Source organism: Pelodiscus sinensis, chromosome 19, assembly GCF_052426305.1.
Source record: "Pelodiscus sinensis isolate ZL-2025 chromosome 19, ASM5242630v1, whole genome shotgun sequence".
Lineage (NCBI taxonomy): Eukaryota > Metazoa > Chordata > Testudines > Trionychidae > Pelodiscus > Pelodiscus sinensis.
Genome location: NC_143070.1, coordinates 24859029 through 24882134, shown reverse-complemented (window position 1 = coordinate 24882134; position 23106 = coordinate 24859029). Strand labels below are relative to the sequence as shown.

The following is a 23106-nucleotide window of genomic DNA, read 5'->3' as shown; positions in this document are numbered from 1 at the left end:
CAGGAATTAAACAAAAACCAAGACAAAACAAAGTGAAATCCCCATTCCTCTCTAGTGCAAAACTAATGTTGAACTTTTTGAGAGTAGCTAACCAATCAGCCTCTGCTCTCTTCCTCCAGCTTCCCAACAGGAAAGAAAGAACAATCATCAACAGCAGACAGCCATTACACTAAAGCAACACTGTCTGCTTGCTTCATGCTCAGAAGAAAACACTATCACTCATCCTCATGGATAGCAAGACCAGCCACTTTCAGCTGTATTTCTCTAGTTACCAACTATAGAAATGATCCCTGAAAGTACAGTCTTATTAACACCTCCTTCCCCACACACCCACACTTGTGTGCATTCACTTTCTCCTCATGAGGAATGTTTTCACACAACACTTAGAAAACTAAAGAACAGAAATAATCTCAGCAAAGTGCTTGTCCCATTCAAACACACTCCACCAGGTTTAGAAATCTGCATATTAGCATATGCTCCATGTCCCTGTTTACAGAAACACGCCTCCTGATTAGCATGTGGAGCACCTGGCAGCCAATCAAAATCTCCTGGGCTACATCTACACTGGCACCCTTTTCCGGAAACACAACCCTTTAGTCCAGAGAACACATCTGCTCTTCTGAATTTTATGAAGAGATGTTCCAAAAAAAAAGGTTGTTTTTTTTCTGACATTTGGCCCAGTGTAGACAGGCCAAATGTTGGAAAAGCCTCTTCTGAAAAAAGCAGAAAAAGCTACGCAAATTGGGGTTTGCAATTTGCGTAGTTTTTTTTCAGAAGAACAGTGAGGTGTAGACATAGCCTGAGTGTTGGTCAGTGCTGGTAGGAGACAGGGAGGGACAAAAGTATCTAAAGGCACCTGCATCCTTTCAGAACAACCCCCAGCCCAACCCCAAGTACAAGCCCTGCCCTCCACCCCCGTTGGGATCTACTGGGAACTGTCTGGACTCAAGCCCACTCCGGTGTGAGCCTAAGGATTGCCTGTTCTGTAAAAGCTGAACCCTGGGAATCAGTAAGCACCTAAAATGACTCTGGTGGGATTTGAACCTATAACTTTTGAACAATCAGCTTGGTTTATATTAACCACTGTAGCTTAAAAGTCCAACAGGCTTTCTATTGCACCACAGAGTGGTAGTCTTGCTATCTCTGCAGCATGGCAATTGCTGGGTGGAAAGAAAGGAGACCCAAGTCTTTCTTTTTCAGGAGAACAGAGCCACTGGAAGTAAGGGGTGAGAACTAAGCTGTAGTTGGAGAATGTGGGCATTGATCCCACTACCTCTTGCATGCTAAGCAAGCACTCTACCACTTGAGCTAATTCCCCTGCTTGCAAAAGCCTCTTCTGCCCCACCTACCTTGTTCCAGAGCCCGCAACATCCCTGAGGCTGCCCAAGGCTCCTTTCTGAAAGGGCCACTTGTGAGACTGACACCCGTGGGCCGGCTAGGTCGAAGGTTTAGGACGTGGTGCTCATATCACACAGATGTGTCTTAAGAGCAAGCCCCTTATTTCAAACCATAACGGGCTCGCTATTCCGACGTCCCTGTAAACCTCATGGCACAAGGAGGGCGGGGCGTTTCGGAATTGCCATTTATTTTGAAATAAGCGCTGTGTAGTCAGCACCGAAAATTACAAAATAAGTTATTTCAAAATTGACTCAAAATAAGCTACATAATTTGCATCACTTATTTTGAGCTGTAGGACGCACCCCTAGGCCTCGTCTAGACTGGCATGATTTTCCGCAAATGCTTTTAACAGAAAAGATTTCTGTTAAAAGCATTTGCGGAAAAGTGTCCGTGCCACTCTAGATGCGCTTTTGCACAAAAAAGCAGCCACTTTTGTGCAAGATCACGCCAATGTCCACATAGCCCAGGATCAGGACCAGAGTAGTAGAAGTAAAACCAGGAACTCAAGAAAAGCCAGGACAGGATGATAAAGGGAAATCCCTCCTTCTCTCTACTTCAAAACTAATTTTGAACTTTTTGACACTAACCAACCACTCAGCCTGTGCTCTCTTCCTCCAGCTTTTCAACAGGAAAAAAGGAACAATCATCAATAGCAGACAGCAATAACATTAAAGCAACACTGTCTGCTTGTTTCATGTTCAGAAAAAAACATTATCACTCATCCTCACGGTTAGCAAGACCAACCACTTTCAGCTGCATTTTTCTAGTTACCGACTATAGAAATGATCCCTGATATTATAGTCTTAGGTGGGCCCTGCTCGCTACACACCCACCCTCATGTGCATTCACTTTCCCCTCATGGGGAATGTTTTCACACAAAACTTAGAAAACTAAAGAACAGAAATAATCTCAGCAAAGTGCTTGTCCCATTCAAACACACTCCACCAGATTTAGAAATCTGCATATTAGAATATGCTCCATGTCCCATTTTACAGAAATATGCCTCTTGATTAGCATGTGGAGCACCTGGCACCCAATCAAAATCTCTTGCTGTTTCTTCCTGAAACTGCAGTTCCTGGGGCTCCTTTAAGTCAGGGGTAAGTCTGTGGATCAGCTGGGTCCAGGAAGCTTTGCCTGCCGGGCTGAGGTGGAAAGTGACTAAGTAGAAATACTTGATTATGCTACTCAAGACCTTTTTTGGGTATTTGTACTTTACTCAAGTTATTTATTTTTGTCACACTTTGACTTTTAATCAAGTTGGGTTTTTTAGACAATATTGTACTTTTTACTCCACTCCCATTTCCAGAGGCGCTGGGTTGCTCACGATTTGCATCCTTCTGATTTACTAAAGCCCAGCTGCATGTGCAAGCACCAGTCATCCAAAAAACAGCCAATCCACAAGCACAATGCCCCTGCCAAGGAAGAAGCCTTTTAATAGCTGCTCCAACACCTTTGCTACGTCTACACTGGCCCCTTTTCCGAAAGGGGCATGCTAATTTTCAACTTCAGAATAGGGAAATCCGCGGGGGATTTAAATATCCTCCGCGGGATTTAAATAAACATGGCCGCCGCTTTTTTCTGGCTTGGGGAAAAGCCGGAAAAAAGCGTCTAGACTGGCGCGATCCTCCGGAATAAAGCCCTATTCCGGAGGATCTCTTATTCCTACTTTGAAGGCTTATTCATCTGTCCCTGATGGTCTAGTGGCTATAATTCAGCACTTTCGTTGCTGGGTCCTGGGTTCAATTCCCAGTCAGGGACACCTTGGCTTTCACATGACATGTGTCTATTAATTCATGTTACCTTATTGTTACAGCAGCTGTGACCCAAGGCAGTATGGACACAGGACAGGGGTTTCTTGCACAAGAGAGTATCAGCACTGCCATGGATGCTCTTGCTCAGAAGTACTGCTCACACATGGCAGCATGGATGTTTCTTGCACAAGAAACTGCCCCTGCAGACATAGCCAGAGGGACCTTTGGAGCTGAAATCCAGTCCCCCTCCTAACAGCAGGACAAAACACCACCCACATTAATGTTTCTCCAAATCAAGTATCTACCAGGAGCAGCATTTGAACCCACGCAGACAAACATCTATTAAATTTTAAGTCCAACACCTTAACCACTCGGCCATCCTAGTGGAATGAAGTAATCCAGAAGGGTGAAAGTTCTCTCTCCAAACAGCCCAGGGACTGCCTCTCAGAGCATCTGCCCATCCCAACTCTGTGCCAGGGCTTCCCACTGAGAGGCTGAGAGAGCCGCCCCCTCCTTGCCAGTGAGGAGGGAAGCAGGGAAAAGGGAAACCAAACAAGACAAAACCCAACCTCTGCGGGGATTCCAAGGGACAAAGTCCTGGTGGGAAAAATCCCCCCCCCCCCCCCCCACACACACAGACTTTCACCCAGTATTTTCCCCACCTTGCATTGGGCCAGCCCCCCATGGATCAAGCCAATATTTCCAGCCGTTGTTTTTATAGCATGGACAGCCAAACCCATTCACAAACTTTTGCCAGACCAGTAGCATTACATTTACATGTCTGCAGGGCTTGCCAAGGGGCTGCGAGCCCCGCTCACCAGCCGGGCAGAATCGCACACTGCGCATGCACAGACTGCACTGAGCACTGCACCGGGCTAAAGTCTACTCACCACGGGCAGATTGCCCTAATTGCCGAGCCCTGCATATCTGCATACGCATTATGCAAATAAGTGTAAATATCTGCAAACACTGATCTGCTCGCTCCCCCAACCTCGCACGTGCTGGGAGCAGTTTCCCTGGACCCAGGCTGGGATCAAACCCCCTCTGCTGGGAACAGCCCTGGGCCAGATTCTCCTCCTACAGCCCCGGGGCGGCTGCTCTCTGGAGAAGGGGGGTCTCTCTTACCTGCCCCCGCAATGGGCAGGGACTGGGCTGGGGGCACTGCCCTGGGAGAGGTTCCTGAGGAGAAGCTTTCCCCCTCCTGGCAGCCGACACTGGGGGAGCTCTGAGACTCCAGGGCAAAGGCCTCCAGCTCCCCAGGCCCTGGGATTAGGAGGCCCTGGAACCAGGCCCCCTGGAGTAGCATTGTGGCCGGGGGGCTCTGACCCACAGGGGGGCTCGCCACAGAGCCCAGGGCCTGGGAGTCTGGTCAGCAAGTGAGACTCGCCCGTCAGTCCAAGCTGCTTTCTCCCCAGCTGCCGTTCCTGCCTGTCCCGTGCCAGCGCCGCACGCAGGCCAGTGGGGCAGGACGGGGGGTGTCAGTGGGGCCCTGCTCTCAGTCCATCCCTCACAGGCCCTGTGGGCTGCTCGAGGGCTGAGCCCGTCGCCCAGGCCTGGCGCGGGGATGGACCATGGGGCACGTTTCCCCCTGTGAGCGTGTGCGGGGGCAGGAGGGAGCCACACGGGCCCGGCTGAAGGTTTTGTGCTGGGGCTGGAGGCTTGAGCCCGAGCTGTCAGCCTCAGTGGGACTTGCTCCTCCCCCCTCTCCTGCCTTGCTCCCTCCTTTGGCCAGCAGCGCTCAGGGGGCAGCCGGGAGAGCCGGCACCAAGGGCAGAGGAGGCCAAGGCACAAGCCCCTCAGAGGGGACAGGCCTGAGGCCTCTGGCTTGCCCAGGCTCACGCCAAGGGGCTTTCTGTGGTGCCGGGCGGGGGAGGGAGGCCAGGCCCAGGCCGGTGGGAGAAGGGGCAGCGCCTGCCAGGGCAGCAAGGGGAGCTGCAGGGAGCGAGACGCGGCGTTTCTGCCTGGATCACTCAAGGGTCCTTCTGCGGGTGAAGCGCCTGTGACACCCCTGTGCTGCTGGGTTCCTCTGCCCCTCCCCTGGGAGGCCGTCCCCTTCGGGGGGCTCTTGCCCTGACACTCGTCCAAGGGCAAACTGAGCAAAGCAGCCTGCCCCGGGCACCTTCCATAGCTCAGCTGGCAGAGCAGAGGCCTGTAGCGGGTGCTCGGCAAGTGTCCTTAGGTGGCTGATTCAACTCCAGCTGAGAGGAGAGATTCTTCTCCCTCCCCATGGCTGCAGGCCCGGCCTTAGGACCAGGCAGCTGCCTTGGGTCTGTCCCTTTGGGGCCTGCTGCTACAATTGACAAAAAGGTTTTGGGTTCCAGCTGCCAGTCAAATGTCTTGGGCTGCGCAGGCCTTGAGTCATGGTGAGAGCTGGAGGGGAATGGGGAACGGCTGCACTTTGGGATGGGAAGGGGGTGTCTGGGACCATAAATTAGAACAGTTTTAAGGTTGCTTGCAAGAAGGGCACCATGGCTTAGTTGGCTAAAGCACCTGCCTAGTAAGCAGGAGATCCTGGGTTCAACTCCCAGTGGTGCCTTGTTTCCAGATCAATGGGTCTTTTCTTCCCATCATTCTTCAACATGTAGCTGGAGTTGTTTTTACCTTCAGTTGAGCTTGGCGGTGCCCTCACAGTGGGAGTAGGATATTAGCAAAGAGCAGGAGGTGCCCTAGGGGTTTGATTTAGTGAGGCTTAGCTAGACTTGCTAAATCAAGCTCTGGAAAATGGATTGCAGCAGTGATCTCCACCTGAGTGAAGACATGGCCTCATGGTGCAATTAGTTAGATGCCGACAATAACGGCCCCACTGCTGGTAACTCACAGAGGCTACATCTACACTAAGGCTGTGTCTAGACTGCATCCCTTTTCCATAAAAGGGATGCAAATTAGACACATTGCAATTGCTAATGATACGGGGATTTAAATACCCCTCGCTTCATTTGCATAAAAATGGCTTCCGCTTTTTTCCAGCTTGGAGCTTTGCCGGATCTTTCAGAAAATAAACCCTTAAAATAAGGATTAAGGGATCTTTTGGAAAAGGTTTTATTTTCCGAAAGATCCGTGTCTAGACTGGTGCTTTTTTCCAGCAAAGCTCCGAGCCTGCGTGTTGCACAGCACTGGTAGGAGACATGGAGGGTCTATTGGCACCTGCAGCCTCTCAGAACAACCCCCATCCCAACCCCCAAGTCCTAGCCCTTCCCTCCACCCTTAATGGGGTCTGCTGGGAATTGCCTGGATGCCAGCCCACCCCAGTGTCAGCCTAAGGACTGACTGGTCTGTAAAAGCTGCACCCTGGAAATGAGGAAGCAGCTAAAGTGACTCTGGTGGGACTTGAACCCACAACCTTTGAATGTCTAGCTGGGCTCACATTAACCAATAAAGCTTAGAAGTCCAACGTGCTTTCCATTGCACCACAGAGCCAGATGGACTGTTGCTGTTGATATCTCCACTCTCTGCTTTGCAGCATGGCAATTGCTGGGGGAAAAGAAAGGGGAGCCAGGTCTGTCTCTTTTGGGAGAGCAGGTAGGAGGGCCACTAAGCCCCCAGCAGTGAAAACTAGGAACCAGGACAAAGCTGCAGTTGAAGACCATGGGCATCAATCCCACTACTTTTCACACACAAAGTAAGGGGTTTCCCATTTGAGCTAACTCCCCTGCATGGGAACACGTCCCCTGCTCCACCCATCTTCTTCTAGACCCCACAAGGTCTCTGTGGCAGCCTGAGGCTCCTTTCTGAAAGGGCCACTTGTGGGACTGACACCTGTGGGCCGGCTAGCTCGGAGGTTTAGGGGACGTGGTGCTCAAATCACAGTGACGCATCTTAAGAGCAAGCCCCTTATTTCAAACCATAACGGGCTCGCTATTCCGACGTCCCTGCAAACCTCATGGCGCGAGGAGTGAGGGGCATTTCGGAATAGCGATTTATTTGGAACTAAGTGCTGTGTAGCCAGCGCCAAATTACAAAATAAGCTATTTCAAAAGTGACTTGAAATGAGCTACCCAATTGCATCACTTATTTTGAGCTATGGGACACACCCCTAGCGAGTTAGAGCCCAGCTCTGCCCCCAGCTCTCTGCTCCACCCACCCACGTACTGACTCCCTGGCTGCCATGGGGCTGTTTGCATTGGCCTCTTCTCTCTCTAGCCAGGCTTCAGCCAGGACTGAGACTCAGGCAGGAGAATGTGACCCGGTTCCCTGCACCTGGGCCCTGCATTTCTCATCCCTTCAGAGACACTTGCTAGTGGAGGAATAAATCACAGTCACATGAGTGTAGATTATGAAACTTTGTAGTTGTTGTTGCCTTGGAAACTCCCCACAGACCTTCCCCTGGGGGTCCCGGGCAGCACACTCACACTGCACAGCTCACTTCAAGGTGAGGGTGATGTGTAGACGCACCCATCCTGTTGTGGACCAGCCTGTGGGGGGAGGTTCTGGCCACTTCCTTTCCTTGTCTCTCTCAGACTGTGTCTACATTCCAGGGCTACATCTACACTGCAGGCTTTTTGTGCAAGAGCAGATGTTCTTGCGCAAAAACTTGCAGAGCATCTACACTGCACGTACGTTCTTGCACATGTAAATGTATAGTACAGCATCAGACAACAGGGCTTCTTGCACAAGGGTTATTCCTGTCCCCACCAGGAAGAAGCCCTCTTGCGCTATAACTCATCCACAAGGAGGCAGTGTGGAAAGCCAACAGGGGTTTCTTGCTCAAGAAAGCCCTATGGCTAAAATGGCCATCAGAGCTTTCCTGCGCAGGAGAACCTCCACACTGCCATGAGCGCTCTTACAGAAAAGCACTTCTCTTGTGCAAAAGCACATGGGAGTGTGGACACACTGTTGTGCAAGACCTTTTGCACAAAACAGTTCTTGAGCAAGAAGTCTGCAGGGTAGGTGTAGCCAGCCCCTCTCTCCAGGGAACTGCAGCCCCTCGGGCCAGGCAGCTCCTCCCAGCATTCAGGAGGCACCAGGCTGAGAAGAAACCATCTGACACGGTGCTGCCAGGGAGGGGCCTCACTGCTAGTCACTGTTCCTGTTCCAGGAGTGGAGCGAGTTTTGCCCTGGGCACCAATATTGAGGGTGTGGGCCCCTGTTTTTGTGTGAGCCCCCATGGCACCCATTGGCTCCTGCTGGGGGGTGGAGGGTCCCCTGGTGCCATAGCTCCTCCTGGGGAGAGGTGGAGGGACCCCTGGTCCAGTATTTCCTGCTATGGAGAAGTAGAGGTAGCCCATTCCCTATAGCTCCTGCCAGGGGGGACCCTGAACCCTTATCTCCTGATGCAGTTTCAGTTTTCCCTGGCGGATGCTCCAGACATGAGGGATGCCAGTGCACTGGCCCAGCCCGGGCCGGCAGTGATGGTTTTTACACATGCAGGGAAATGCCCTGGCTTCTCCCCCTCACAGAGCTGCCGCCTCTCCGGGAGGGGGATGAACTGCAGGTGCGGGACAGCTCCCTGCCAGCAGGGACAGCAGCCAAGGAACCAAATATCTCTGGATCTGCAGCCAGTGTTGGGAACTGGGCAGGGAACAGGAGGCTTTTGTGTCACACACGTCTCTGGTAGGACGGACCCTCACTGAGCCCAGACTGTGACTGGTCCTAGCCAGGAATGTGCCCGGGGCTGGTTTGTGACACTCTAAGGCCGTGTCTACACTGGGCGTAAGAGCGACGCTGCCGCGGTCGATGTTCTGGGCTCTAGGGAAGACCGGCTGATTGGAACTGAGCCGTGCAGAGTCTTGTAAAGGGAAACGCAACTTCTCTGGGTATTTGTCAAGTTTTAGATGAGGGTTTAACAGAAGGAACATTGTGAGCTCTGGGACAAGGTGGGTGGGACAGTGAACATGGTCACAGGCAGGGGAATTAGCTCAAGTGGTAGAGCGCTCGCTTTGCATGCGAGAGGCAGTGGGATCGATGCCCACATTCTCCAGTGACAGATATTTGCTTTTTCCTTTGTTTTACAGGCACAGCCAACAAGGCGGCTAAGTGCTTCTAGGGGCCTCTTTGCAATAGTCAGTGGGCTGGTTTCTGCAGTGCAGGGGGTGTCACTTTTGCCCGGCATAGAAAAGTTTCCTCGCTAAAAGCCAGACAGGCAAAGTCTTGCCTGTAACACCAGGAAGAGGGGATTCACTTGCCTGGGGAGGGCAGGAACAGACCAGCACTTGGCTGCCAGCTGTTTGCACATCTGGACACAGAAGCATCCTCAGCCTTGGTTCTACCAGGCACTTTCTTTTCAGCTCACAGCAAACTGCCTCCCAGCTGTGGGTGAGGCTGAGTGTGAGTGAAACCAGCTGCACTTTGGATGATTTTGTTAATTGTTTAAAAAGCCTCACACACCTCTTCTGCCTGGGGAGGTGTCTGTAATAGATGCCTAGTGTGATATCACTCTGGGGTTTTACCCCTTTAACCTTACCCAGAGACTCCTGAAAAGTCTCCTGTGTCCATCTCCACCTCAGGCCAAGTGTTCGCATGTTTCATATCGGAGGAAACTCCTCCTCCCTTTTGTCCTGCCAATCCTTCCTGAGCAAGCTGTGTCCTTCTGTGCCAATATACCAATAAAGTGTATTATCCCACCACGTCCCTGTGATACCAACTGCTTCCTGCTTATTACACATCATCCTGTGTGTCTGTACCAGCATCTAAGGCACAGATTAGATTTTGCTTCCTAGTGGTCCCTTGTCCCTCCTTTATCTCTGCAGTTACAGCCCCTGCTCTCTCCCATTTCTGACCCATCTCCCAGGTATCCCTGTTGTTCACTTACCTGTGGGCTTTGGGCACCTGCCCCCATCAAACCTAGTTTAAAGCCTCCTCACTAGGTTAGCCAGTCTGCACCCAAATACTCTTCCCTTCCTCGACAGGTGAACCCCGTCCCTGCTGAGCAGCCCTTCCTGCAACAGCATCCCATGGGCAAGGAAGCCAAAGCCCCCTGCCCACGCAGCTGTAGCTTTCTGTGCCCAGGGAGCCAGACACCGCTTGGGTTCGATGGCTGGAGGGAAGTGGGGAATGGCTGCACTTTGGGAGTCAAAAGTGTTGTCTGGAAACATAAAGAGCCATTTTAAAGAGTCCTTGGAGGAGGGCACCATGGCTTAGCTGGCTAAAGCACTTGCCTCATAAACTGGAGATCCTGGGTTCAAGTCCCAGTGGTGCCTTGTTGTAACCTTTGCTCACATTTACTTATGCCCTTCTGGGACACAGAAAAGGTCTCTCCTGGCTGGCCACCCATGGAACTGCTGGTTCAGGAAAAGTCTGAGGGGAGAGGCTAAAAGCCTGGAGCCAGTGCAGAGGTGACTGGCACAGCAGGGCTCTAACTGCAACTGCTGGGACAGGAGAGCCAGCTCCACACACCCTTGTGATTCCCTGGGGGTGTCAGCACCTAGAGAGCTTGAGGGTTCAACCTCTGCAGCCTGCAGCCATGGAGAGTCAGGGCATGTGGGCATCAGGTGCTTCTCACTTGTTGTTTCCTTCTTCCCAACACTCCTCCCCACTCAACCTTTTCCAGAACCGGCAGTTCCATGGGTGGCTAGGGGAGACCTTTTCTGTGTCTCAGAAGGGCATAAATAAATGTGAGCAAAGGTTACAACAAGGATCTCCTGTTTATTTGGCAAGTGCTTTAGCCAGCTAAGCCACGGTGCCCTACTCAGACCCACCTCTAAACTGTTCTACTGTATGGTCCCAGACAACACCATTGTCTCGCAAAGTTCGGCCATTCCCCATTTCCCTCCTGCCTTCCCACCCTGGTGGTGTCTGGCTCCCTGGGCACAGAAAGCTACAGCTCAGTGGGTGGAGGCTGTAACGTGCTCATCTCCCCCAGCCACTGGGGCTGTACAGTTGCCCTTGAGGTTCTGCAGGGTTGTGGGAGGGAGAAATGCAGCAAACTTTGATTCTCTGGCTTGTAAACCCCTTGGTCTCAGGGTTTAGGTTGGAGTCCCCAGGTGGGGGCCCGGCCTCCTTCAGCCTGATGGACTGCTAGGATTGATATCTCCACTCTCTGCTTTGCAGCATGGTCCCAGGGTTTAGGTTGGAGTCCCCAGGTGGTCTTTCAGTTTGGTCCCTTCCTGAGGGCACAAAATAGACAACAGAGAATTCCTTTGCCCTGCAGCAATCGCTGTTGGTTAAAGGGTTAGCAACCGAATATTTGCTCAAGTTTAAGTGCGGGAGCAGAAATCCCTGTTAAGCGTGTTTCTGTGGTGTAGTGGTTATCATGTTTGCCTGACATGTGAAAGGTCCCTGGTTCAAAGCCAGGCAGAAACACAGGGTCTTCTCTTATTGCTGTTCCTCTGGGTGCCCACAAGGCAGTTTCAGGGCCTGCCCCCTGGTGCAGGGCTGGGTGGCCTATGTGCTGGCTTTCAGGAGCATGTGGGAGAGGTAAACAGGTTAGGCTGAGATGGGAAGAGGCAGGGCTGGGGCTGAGTTCTCAGCAGTCCCTTACCTGGGACCAGGTCATTGCAGCCACTCAGTCCAGGGCCCACCCTGGAAGTGCCACTACTGACACAAAGCCACATAACATCCTGCCTCATGTCCAGACCCCAGCCACCCCATTTCCCACCCAGCACCCACAGCTTCCTTTGACACCCTCCCTTCTTCCTGCTCCCCCCACCCTGCTCCTGCATCCATGTTCCTTCTGCACCCTTTCTCCTGGCCACACATGGCTCCTTGGTGCTTCTCAAGCCAGGCCCTGCAAGAAGCCACCAGGGCAGGAACCAGCCCTTGGAGCTCGGCTTGCACCGGATCTGGGAGTTTCCCACCACATCTCACCTGAGAAGAGGTGACTTGTTCTCCTTCCTTCTGACCTTACGTTTCTGTTCCCTTCAAAGGTCTCCGCTGCCTCGGGACCCGCCTCCTCAGGGCGCTGCCCCTCTGCCACTGGGCTGGGAGTGGGAGACTCCACAGTCTCTGCACTTGGGCTGAGAAGTCTCACTGGGACTCGTCTGTTGATGGCGTTAGTCAGCCCGATGGCCAGCCGGATCCATTCCGTAGCGCTGCCCGAGAGGGAGCTTTACAAGTGCCCAGTGTCCATTGGTATTTTCTGGGGCTCTGTGTAGGGGATTGGGCTTGGCCATCTTTTCCACGGGAAATGCCTCTTCTTTGGAACAGCAGCTCACACGAGTTCATGGAACTTCTTCTTCTCAGCTTGGGAAAGGGACGACTAAAGGGTGAGGGGAAAGATATTTGTGCTGTGAAAACAGCAGGGCCCTCAGGGAAACTGGTAAATAATCCCAGTGCCCAGGCCTGATGTTACCTGCCCCCACACAATTCACACAGCAAACCTGGCTCCCTGAGCACAGGGCGAGTCTGGGGGCTCATTGCTGGGCCGTGGGGTGAAGCAGCAAACCAGCCTCCTCCTGTGGGGCCTGTGAGTGTTGCTGAATCTGGGCCCCTGCACCTGGGCAATGGGAAACAAAAGGTCTGGGGGCCACACCGAGACCCTGCTGGGCTGAGCAGGAAGTGGCTGGGACTTTGCTTTGTCTTTGCCTGTGGGCCTCTCTGTCTGCAGCCTGGAAACCTCCTGGCTCCTCAGACCACTGGTCTGGATGGAGCGTTACAGACGTCGGAATAATGGAATTGCTGTGTAGACGCTCCCATTGTTATTGCAGTGTAATGGCCGTTATGCCCAAGGAACGCTGCTGTGTAGATGCAGCCTAAGAGAAATGCTTTCCTGAGCATGTGGGAGGAGCAAGGGCTCCTACAATGTCAGGGGAGATGGGGAAATGAGGTCACCTCTCTAGATATAAAACAGAAGATATGTCAGGAGTGGGATTTGAACCCACGTCTCCATTTGGGGACCAGAACACCCAACTGAGGGAAAGACAAGTCCTTGAGTCTGGCGAAGTGGCAGCCTCACAAGGGGGCATGCGGGGCTGTTAAGTGCCAAAGTAGCTCAGTGGGGAGAGCATTAGACTGAAGATCTAAAGGTCCCTGGTTCAATCCCAGGCTTTGGCAAAAGCCTTTGCCCTTGAGGCTTATCTCTTGTTTGGCTTCTCTGTGAAGAGCCCAGCTGTGCCTCCTGGGAGGGCTTCGTCTGCCCTGCAGCTCCACCTTGGAGCCAGCAAGTCCTGCCCCTCCTCTGCCAGGGAAGGAAAAAGTTCACTTTTGAGCAGCATCAAATCAAACCAGCCCCCTAAGAAGGCCAGCTGAGCTCCTCTCTCCTGCTGCTTTGTCCACCTTGGCAGGAACAGAATCCGGGACTCACCCAATCAGGCCGGTGCCCAGTAACCCCAGACAGATGTGCACATCCGCACGCTGGCAGCAGCTGTTGTGGGACTCTGCAAATCCACCACTAGACCTGAGTCCCCACATGCCAGGCAGCCCAAGGGAGGGCTCTGGTGTCTCAAGCAAACAGAGTCGGGGGGGAGGGGCTCTCAAAGCAGGGGAAGTTCGGGGGCTTGTTGCTGGGCCGTGGGGTGAAGCATCAAACCAGCCCCCTCCTGTGAGTGTTGCTGAATCTGGGCCCCTGCGCCTAGGCATTGGGAAACAAAAGGTCTGGGGGCCACCCAGAGACCCTGCTGGGCTGAGCAGGAAGTGGCTCTGGGACTTCTCTTTGTCTTTTCCTGTGGGCTTGTCTGTCTGCAGCCTGGAAACCTCCTGGCTCCTCAGACCACTGGTCTGGATGGAGTGTTACCGAAGTCGGAATAATGGAATTGCTGTGTAGATGCTCCATTGTTATTGCAGTATAATGGCCGTTATGCCCAAGGAACGCTGCTGTGTAGATGCAGCCTCAGAGAAATCCTAAGCAAGCGCTTCTACAATGGCAGGGGAGACCCACATCTCCATTCAGAGACCAGAGCACCCCACTGAGGGAAAGACAGTAGCTTGAGTCTGGCACCTTAGACCACTTGGCCATCCTGACACATACGCTGGCTTTTTCAACTGCAGTTTTCTTATATGTGTGAGTTGCTCAGTGAGGCCAAGGGGGCCCCTCTCTTTCCCCATCTAACAGCTTCTCTGCAGCACAGCTGGGTTTATCCACTCTCACCCTCACTCACCGGTGTGAGGTGTTTTGCAGGGAGCTGACAAGGAGGCTATGGCTACACTTGCGGCTTCTTGCATGAGTAATATGCAAATGAGGCTAAATGTGGAATATCGCTAATGAGCCACCATATTTGTGGAAGAAGGTCTTGCACCAGAAGAAGCTGTCTACACTGCCCCTTCTAGTGCAAGGAAAACACTCCTGCGGAATGTCGTTACGCCGATTATTTTCAGGACGTCACAAGGGCCTTTTGCAGCCCCTCAGCTTATTGGCCTAAAGGAGGTTGGGAGGTGATGACCTCACAGAGAGTCCATGACAATGGCCAGGTGGGACAGGCTGCAGGCTCAGAAATGCCCCCCTGACTTTGCTGCAGGGAGTCTCAGAACCCCCCATGGCTTTGATGCAGGGAGTCTCCTTCTTGAGATTTGCCCTTGAGGCCAGAGAGTGAATGAGGGTCACAAGCACGAGTGTGAGGAGGAGCCTCGTTGGAGCCTTCTCCTTTCCCACGACTAACTGACCTAGAAGACAGACGTCCCCGCGGAGAAGGGAAGAGTCACCAAGAAGTTTGGCCTTTGTATACTAGGGGAATTAACTCAAGTGGTAGAGCGCTTACTTAGCATGCAAGAGACAGAGGGATCAAGACCCACATTCTGCAATGTTGCGTGGTCCCTATTTTTTTCACAAACAGAGCCATCCAGAGGGCAAAGAGCCTCCAGTCACCTCTCTCTCTTCCTACTCATTCACCTCAAAAGCCAGCCACGGCTTAGTTCCAAATCTGTAAACCTCATCGCACAAGGGATAACGCCTCTTCCGAAATAACTAGTTGAAATAGTGGTAGTGTGGATGCTCCACTGCTGCTATTTCAAAATAGCTCCTGCCCAGGGCCATTCAAAGTAATTACTCCCCAGTGCCTCCTGGGGATCTAAGTCAAAGTAGAGTGTCATTTTAACCATAGGGGCTTCTTGCGTAAGAAATTCATGTTGCCTGTCTACACTGCGCTCTTGTGGGGAGAGGAATAACCCTTCCAGAAGAAGCCCTGTTTTCTGATGCTCTACTGTCAATTTACTTGTGCAAGAATGTGTGTGCAGTGTAGACACACTGCAAGTTTTTGCGCAAAAAGCCTTCAGTGTAGACATAGCCCCCAAGATGGATTGTGGCAGAAATCTCTACCTGAGTGAAGACATGGCCTAATGGTGCAATTAGTTAGATACTGACACTAACAGCCCCACTGCTGGTAACTCAGCTGTTGCCCTAGGAAGGGGTGTGGCCAAAACACAGGCCTTGCTGTGAGCAGGATTTAAACCTACACAGGGAAACCCTATTGGATTTCAAGTCCAATACCTTAACCACTCGGCAATCACAGCTTTGGGCAATATTGAGACAGGTAAACTGGTAAATAATTGTTACATAGGACCTAATGTCAGCTGCCATAGAATTCACACAGCAAACCATTTCAACAACTGTGCAGAGGAGTTCTGGCTGTTCTGCTCTTAGGCTGCTTTGGAGGTGAGTTCTGCTTCAAGGTCTTCTCTCCTCCTTCTTGGTCTTCCTTTCCCTTTTCTTTCCTCTTCTCTTCTCCCCTTTTCTTCTTCTTGTTGGTCTCCTTCTTGGACCCCAATTTATACAGAGAAACTCAATACTGCTTAGTTCTTCCTTAACCAGTTATTTTAGTATAATTTCACTAACCAATCTGAATATACTGTAACAGAATGACCTAAGCAATCATACCCCACCGCCTTAGTTGATTTACACCACACAAAGTCAATCACACAGCAGTCAGAAACAGATCCAAACCAGACTATCACACAGACAAACAATAGGAAAGTGAGGACAAGAATCATAGAATGCCAATTGGACAAACACAGCTATTGGTAAGCAGTCTTATGCCAGACAAAACGCTGGTAATTAAGTTTTCTCTACCCACCTTGAGATCTCCTTCTTGCCTGGTGACAGTGGATGCCACTAGGATAAGAGCCCTTCTCACAGCCTAGTGTGACACTATTTCAATGTCATTTACATGGAATGTGAGCATGTGACTCCAGGCTTTACAGCTAATTGCTGCTGCTCTTCAGTCTGGCTGTAGAAGAAGGCTTTAGTTTAGACCTACTAAATAGCTATAGGCCTTACCATAGGGTTACAGAAAAACCACATTGTTACATAGGACCTTTCCAGGCCAAACACAGCAGGATCCACAAGCACCAATAAAGGAAGGTAAATGCAACTGCGAAGGGACTTGAACCCTCAATCTTCTGATCCGAAGTCAGACGCCTTATCCATTAGGCCACACAGTCTTGCCTTACATAGAATTGGACTTCTTGAAATGTGTGGGTAGGTAAAAGTCTCCCTACTCCATCAAGTTTTATTATTTTCCTTGTTTGACGGTTTAGAAATCACGTCTGAGCTGGTGAATTATTCTTATTTTGTGTAACTAAGGATTGCAGCCCAGGGATTTTTCCTGAGTCTATGTTACTTCACGGCTATCTACCACCTAGGCTATCTCCATACTGCATCTCTCTTCCCCAAAAGCTCATGCAAATGAAGTGTAGATTATCTTATTGCCATGCTCATTTGCATAATTAATTGGGGCCTGTTTTTGCCCCCCCCAACCCCACCAGCAGCAGCAGAAAGCCAAAGGGAACAAAGAGCAGAAGTGCCGGAAGCTGGTGGGGGAGCCCTCTCCCTCTGAGTTTGATTTGGCGAATCTCAGATGGACTTGCTAAATCAAACTCCAAAAGATGGATTGTGGCCATTCCTCCCCAGCTGGACGTGGTTCTTGTTCTTCTACACAGCACAGACCATGGAACACAGGCAGCACTTTCCCAATGGGGCTAATTCTGCTCCACCTGCAAGTTGTCTCTGGGATGTGGCCCAGGAGCTTTCTGCCCAGTGGAGAGATCAAGTAGGAGAGGGAGGGGCCACAGGAGGCTCTTAGTCCCCTGGCCGGCTCTGCCTGTGAAAGGGGAAGTGAGGATTCCACTATCACTGGGGAATATGGATCCCCCTGCCTTGCACAGAGTGAGTGAGTGCTCTGCCGCTTGAGCTAATTCCCCCACCTGCAAGCTGTTTGCCTGCCCCACCCACCTCGTTCCAGAGCCCACAATGTGCCTTCAGCTGTCTGAGGCTCCTTTCTGAAAGGGCCACTCGTGCAGCTGTTTCCCGTGGCCGGGTGGCTCTGCTGGCCGTCGATGGGGGTAAGAGAACAGGCAGCAAGACCCGACTGGCAGGAGGGTCTGGCTGGCAGGGAGAGTTTAGCTGCTGCTGTAGCTGAGGCAGCTCCATGTGCAGAGTCCTGAGTCCCTGGCTGGGGAGGGTCATTAAGTAGCTGCTGGGCTGCCACACAGCTTAGAGGGAACCTGGGGTCTGGCTTGGGAGTGAGGGGCCCTGTGGGGCTGGGAGAGACTGTTATGCTTAAACAAAGCACACGAGATCTTTTATAGGGGAGAAGGCAGCACGTCGCATGGGTTGAGAACACAACAGTAGCGTCTGCTTTTCAGTCACCCAACCACCGACACACACACACACACACACACACACAGTCCCGCCAGATGTTGTTATAGTCACCAGTCCAGAGTCTGAATCAATCTACTGGACAGCCAGACTGATCGCAGAGGGGAGCTGGGCTCTGTCGGTCGAAATCCGATGCTCCTGGAGTTGTTGGCAAGACGAACCTAAAATTCCATGACAAGCACCTGGCTTTTATAACCCTTTCCTCTGTTGAAGTCCATGGTTTTGCTGTGTCAGTCTGTGTCCGGTGTGTTTTCTTTTGAAGTTACGATTCCAAACATCTCCGAGAGTTATCCTGTCCTGCATTTAATCGATTGTTTTCAGGGATGCCAACCTTCACCTTTAAAGTCGTCAGTTTGCCCTTCGTTAATCATGGATGCACACTTGATGGCTTTTCTGACTCCAGTCAGTCTGTCTTCACTTGCATTACTCCCACCTTTCTTGGCCATCTGGCTCTCACAAAGGCCTTCACTCCTCATCTCTTCCAGGCCCACACACTCCTCATTCACACACAAACAGCCCTGCTTGTACAGAGGCCTTCAAAGAAGAATATAAACAATAGTGTTTTATATTGAGCAAATGCAAAAGGCATTGTAAATTAGGCCCTAATCAAACCACTCACACTGAGACTGGAGCTGCCAGCATTCCTCTAATCTCATTAACATGGACACAAGACAAGATTCTGTCTCTCACTTACTAAACCTTAGAACAAAGAAATAGATATTGAACCAAAGGCCTAAAACTCTATCCCTGCCTTAACAGAAATCCCACATTGCTACATCATTAAACCAGAAATACAAATATAAACAGATATCAAATTCTTACTCCAGCCAGACGGCAGGGGTTGCAACTCAGGAGCGAGAGCACCACAGGGCCAGGCTGGCAGGGGCTGCTCAACAGGCGTCAGGGGAATCATGGATCCTGGAGCTGCCCAGGCAGGGAGCAGGGGGCTGCAGATGAGGAGTGAAGGCCCCAGAGGGCTCAGTTGGCAGGGAAGCGAGTCGCACCAGGAGTTTTCCCAACAGGGTTTAGCTGCCCAATTTCCTCCCCACGGTGCCGACCACTTCAGCCACTAGGTCAGCCCAGGAGCTAAGGCACAAAAGGGGGGAGGAAGTGAGTCAAACAGGGGGGGGGGGAGGGAAATGCTTGTCTTGCCTTCCTGGGCAGAGCATGGCTTGTGTGGGGCAGGGCTGCCAAGCACCTGGGAAAGAGAATTAGAGGCCAAGAGAACCGGCTTGTAGCAGCCACAGTAGCTCAGCTCAGTGAGCATTGGACTGGCCATCTAAAGGTTCCCAGCTTCAGTCCTGTGTTTTGGCATTTCTCTAGGTGCAGCAGGCTCCTCTCTGTGCCCGTTGAAATGCTGGAGGGCTCTGGAGAAGACATGGCAGTTCCATGGGCAGAGTCCTGAGCTGCTGTCTGGGCAGGGCTCAGTGAGCAGTTGTGGGGCTGGGCTGCAGGGTGGGGAAAGCGCTGTGGGCTGGCGGTGGATGGGTTCGTGGTTCACATGGCAGTCGGCCAAGGAGTTAGGCTGGGTTTGTGGATGTTCTTTACTGCTCCCCTGTCTCTGTTCTCTGACTCGCCCCTTTCCCGTCCCCTGGTCCTGCCCGGCTCTGGCTCCCTCCCAGCTGCCTGGCTGCCTCCCGCATGGGCTGAGCTCAGGGGCCAGGTGGGTGACCTGCTCCACCGACACCTCCCGTCCGTCTGCTCCATCACTCAGTGCATGCCATGGAGTGGAGCGATTGTGCCCTTGAGTGGCATTCTCAGCCAGCCAATCAGCTTTGTGAGGAGGATCATGGAGCTCAAAGAGCTCTCTTGTTAGGCCAGCAAGGAAGCAGCCAATGGCCCCACCCCCAGGAGCCGGCTGGAGACCATGTGGAGGGAGCCGCTGCCTCTCCCCTGTGTAGCCGGCACTTTCCTGAGTGCTAAAAATCCTTCTGTGAGTAACGCTTCTGTTACTGCCAGGCTGAGTCCCAGCAGCTTTCTGCTGGTTTTCGGGGAGACAAAGTAGGAAGCACGAGGGGGCTACTGGAGACATTTAGCCCCCTGGCTGGCTGTACCTTTGTGAAAAGAAAAATAGGGATTTTTTGCCAGAAGTGGAGAAAGTGGGTATTGATTCTACTACCTCTCGCATGCTAAGCAAGCACTCTACCACTTGAGCTAATTCGCCTGCTGTAACAGCAGGGCCCCTCTCGGAGGCTCTTACCTTCTCCATGGGGATGTCTGTCTTCTAGGTCAGCTAGTCAAGGGAAAGGAGAAGGCTCCAAGGAGGCTCCTCCTCACACTCGTGCTTGTGACCCTCATTCTCTCTCTGGCCTCAAGGGCAGATCTGCAGAAGGAGACTCCCTGCAGCAAAGCCATGGGGGGCTCTGAGACTCCCTGCAGCAAAGTCTCTGAGGTTTCCTCTGCCCTGCAGCCTGTCCCACCTGGCCATTGTCATGGACTTTCTGTGAGGTCATCACCTCCCAACCTCCCTTAGCCAATAAGCTGAGGGGCTGCAAAAGGCCCTTGTGATGTCACTGCCAGACTCATCCCTGCCCTTCCGGGCGAATGTCCTGCCCCAGGCAGCCCCTTTGCCTGGCTGAGCTGCTCCCAGGGGATGAAAGTGACACATTTCTTACAGGGAATGTTCTTTTGGGCACTACCTTTTGGGCTGGGGTGAGGGTTAAGGCAGGAAGTCTGAGGAGGGGTTGTGATAGGACAGTACCTGTGAGAAATTAAAGTGTGGTGTGGAGTGTGAGAGGCTCAAGGCAGGGATTTGGGGATTGTATGTTGGGGGTGGGGCTCAGGGCAGGGGTGAGGATGTGGGAGGATATGGGAGTCAGGGCACAGGATTAGGGATGTGGGGGGGCTTGGGGCTGGGACTGTGTGTGTGTGTTGAGGGGATCAATGGGACTAGATTCCCAGCTCCCTCTGCTCTGGGCTCCCTGAAGCCCTTTAACACAGAAGAGCTTTCTCTGCAGTGCGCTGAGGAGAGGAACCCCTGAGCCAGTGATGCCGCTTTGCCCATGTTGGCAGGGAGAGAAAGCAGGCCAGTTGCCCAGTAACCCCAGACAGATGTGCACATCTGCACGAGAGCAGCAGCTGTTGTGGGACTCTAGAAATCTCCCCCTAGATCTAATTCCCCACGTGCCAGGCACCAGTCAAAGCCAGGGCTCCGGGGTCTCAAGCAGAGCACTACTGGGGACGGATACGTGTCTATTTGAGGCAGGTTCCTCACTCCCACGTCCCAGACACATAATGTGGCACAAAGACCAATGGTCCCTGCACAAATTGTGTCCCAGGGATAAGCGTTAGCCTCAGGAACAAGCATCGCCCTGCAGAAGAGACACCCCTGGTCTGGAGCCAACAAGCCCAGGAGACACCCAGCTCAGGATCCCCAGGCACTGACACAGACTCCCTGGCACAGGAGAATCCCAGGCCTCAGTTCTGCCGGCCAGAGTTTTCTCCTCTTCTCTTTCTTGACTGCTCCCTGCAAAACACCCCACAAGAGTGAGTGGGGATAAACCCAGCTGGGCTGTAGAGCGGCTGTTAGATGGGGAAAGAGAGATGCTCCTGCCGCCTCCCCGAGCAACTCACACATGTAAGAAAACTGTCATTAGAGGTCTCTTCATAGGTGTCAGGATGGCTGAGTGGTCTAAGGTGCCAGACTCAAGGACCTGTCTTTCCCTTAGTTGGGTGTTCTGGTCTCCAAATGGAGGCGTGGGTTCAAATCCCACTCCTGACACATCCTCTTTTCTTAAATCATCTCTTTTATGTCTAGAGAGGTGACCTCATTTCCCCATCTCTCCTGACATTGTAGGAGCCCTTGCTCCTCCCACATGCTCATGAAAGCATTTCTTTTAGGCTGCATCTACACAGCAGCGTTCCTTGGGCATAACGGCCATTATACTGCAATAACAATGGGAGCGTCTACACAGCAATTCCATTATTCTCACTTCGGTAATGCTCCATCCAGACCAGAGGTCTGAGGAGCCAGGAGGTTTCCAGGCTGCAGACAGCCAAGCCCACAGGCAAAGACAAAGCAAAGTCCCAGCCACTTCCTGCTCAGCCCAGCGGGGTCTCTGTGTGGCCCCCAGACCTTTTGTTTGCCATTGCCCAGGTGCAGGGGCCCAGATTCAGCAACACTCACAGGCCCCACAGGAGGAGGCTGGTTTGCTGCTTCACCCCACAGCACAGCAATGAGCCCCCAGACTCGCCCTGTGCTCGGGGAGCCAGGTTTGCCGTGTGAATTGTGTGGGGGCAGGTAACATCAGGCCTGGGCACTGGGATTATTTACCAGTTTCCCTGGGGGCCCTGCTGTTTTCACAGCACAAATATCTTTCCCATCCCCCCTGAGTCGTCCCTTTCCCAAGCTGAGAAGAAGAAGTTCCATGAACTCCTGGGAGCTGCTGTTCCAAAGAAGAGGCATTTCCCGTGGAGAAGATGGCCAAGACCAATCCGCTACACAGAGCCCCAGAAAATACCAATGGACACTGGGCGCTTGTAAAGCTCCCTCTCGGGCAGCGCTACGGAATGGATCCGGCTGGCCATCGGGCTGACTAACGCCATCCACAGATGAGTCCCAGTGAGACTTCTCAGCCCAAGTGCAGAGACTGTGGAGTCTCCCGCTCCCAGCCAAGGGGCAGAGGGGCAGCGCCCTGAGGAGGCGGGTCCCGAGCAGCAGAGACCTTTGAAGGGAACGGAGACGTAAGGTAAGAAGGAAGGAGAACAAGTCACCTCTTCCCAGGTGAGATGTGGTGGGAAACCACCAGATCCGGTGCAAGCCGAGCTCAAAGGGCTGGGTCCTGCCTGGTGGCTCTTTGCAGGGCCTGGCTTGAGAAGCGCCAAGGAGCCGTGTGTGGTCAGGAGAAAGGGTGCAGAAGGAACATGGATGAAGGAGCAGGAACAAAGCAAGCTGGGGGTGCTGGGTGAGAAGAAAGCAAGGGGAATGGGGTGGCTGGGGTCTTGCATCAAAGGTGACAGCCACACTGTCCCGAAGGTGCACAGCCAGGGTGGGCCCTAGACTGTGTGGCCGCAATGACCTGGTCTCAGGCAAGGCACCACTGAGAAGTTTCAGGGCTCCCCCCCCCCATCTCAGCCTAACCTGCTGAGCTGTCTTCCACAAGCTCCTGAAAGCCAGCACACATGCTGCCAAACCCTGCACCAGGTGGCAGGCCCTGGAACTGCCTTGTGGGAACCCAGGGGAACTGCAATAAGAGAAGACCCTGTGTTTCTGCCTGGCTTTGAACCAGGGACCTTTTGCGTGTTAGGCAAATGTGATAACCACTACACCACAGAAACACACATAAAAATGTTTTCTGCTACTGCACTTAAACTTGGGCAAATATTCGGTTGCTAACCCTTTGGCCAACAGAGATTGCTGTGGGGCAAAGGAATTCTCTGTTGTCTATTTTGTGCTCTCAGGAAGGAACCAAACTGAAGGAGGCAGGGCCCCCACCTGGGAACTCCAACCTAGACCCTGAGACCAAGGGGTTTACAAGCCTAATAATAAAAGTTCGC

General features: G+C 52.5%; 12 non-coding genes across 12 annotated transcripts; 5 read left to right on the top strand and 7 right to left on the bottom strand.

Moving 5' to 3' along the window:
• Positions 1-90: 90 nt before the first annotated feature.
• On the bottom strand, positions 91-306 carry LOC142820577 (small nucleolar RNA U3). Its single transcript, XR_012897803.2, has one exon. It is a non-coding gene; the product is annotated as a small nucleolar RNA U3 (small nucleolar RNA).
• A 939-nt stretch (positions 307-1245) lies between these two features.
• Positions 1246-1318, bottom strand: TRNAA-AGC (transfer RNA alanine (anticodon AGC)). Its single transcript has one exon. It is a non-coding gene; the product is annotated as a tRNA-Ala (tRNA).
• A 669-nt stretch (positions 1319-1987) lies between these two features.
• Positions 1988-2203, bottom strand: LOC149522357 (small nucleolar RNA U3). The gene has a single exon (XR_016347492.1). It is a non-coding gene; the product is annotated as a small nucleolar RNA U3 (small nucleolar RNA).
• A 3408-nt stretch (positions 2204-5611) lies between these two features.
• On the top strand, positions 5612-5685 carry TRNAT-CGU (transfer RNA threonine (anticodon CGU)). Its single transcript has one exon. It is a non-coding gene; the product is annotated as a tRNA-Thr (tRNA).
• A 776-nt stretch (positions 5686-6461) lies between these two features.
• Positions 6462-6566, bottom strand: TRNAR-UCU (transfer RNA arginine (anticodon UCU)). The gene is made up of 2 exons: positions 6530-6566; positions 6462-6497 (listed from the first exon to the last, which is right to left on the bottom strand). It is a non-coding gene; the product is annotated as a tRNA-Arg (tRNA).
• Positions 6567-8993: 2427 nt separating this feature from the next.
• Positions 8994-9066, top strand: TRNAA-UGC (transfer RNA alanine (anticodon UGC)). Its single transcript has one exon. It is a non-coding gene; the product is annotated as a tRNA-Ala (tRNA).
• A 2248-nt stretch (positions 9067-11314) lies between these two features.
• TRNAV-AAC (transfer RNA valine (anticodon AAC)) lies at positions 11315-11387 on the top strand. Its single transcript has one exon. It is a non-coding gene; the product is annotated as a tRNA-Val (tRNA).
• Positions 11388-13003: 1616 nt separating this feature from the next.
• TRNAF-GAA (transfer RNA phenylalanine (anticodon GAA)) lies at positions 13004-13076 on the top strand. The gene has a single exon. It is a non-coding gene; the product is annotated as a tRNA-Phe (tRNA).
• Positions 13077-15385: 2309 nt separating this feature from the next.
• Positions 15386-15467, bottom strand: TRNAS-UGA (transfer RNA serine (anticodon UGA)). Its single transcript has one exon. It is a non-coding gene; the product is annotated as a tRNA-Ser (tRNA).
• Positions 15468-16321: 854 nt separating this feature from the next.
• On the bottom strand, positions 16322-16394 carry TRNAR-UCG (transfer RNA arginine (anticodon UCG)). The gene has a single exon. It is a non-coding gene; the product is annotated as a tRNA-Arg (tRNA).
• Positions 16395-21222: 4828 nt separating this feature from the next.
• On the top strand, positions 21223-21331 carry TRNAL-CAA (transfer RNA leucine (anticodon CAA)). Its single transcript has 2 exons — positions 21223-21260; positions 21286-21331. It is a non-coding gene; the product is annotated as a tRNA-Leu (tRNA).
• Positions 21332-22814: 1483 nt separating this feature from the next.
• Positions 22815-22887, bottom strand: TRNAV-AAC (transfer RNA valine (anticodon AAC)). The gene has a single exon. It is a non-coding gene; the product is annotated as a tRNA-Val (tRNA).
• Between the last annotated feature and the right edge of the window lie 219 nt (positions 22888-23106).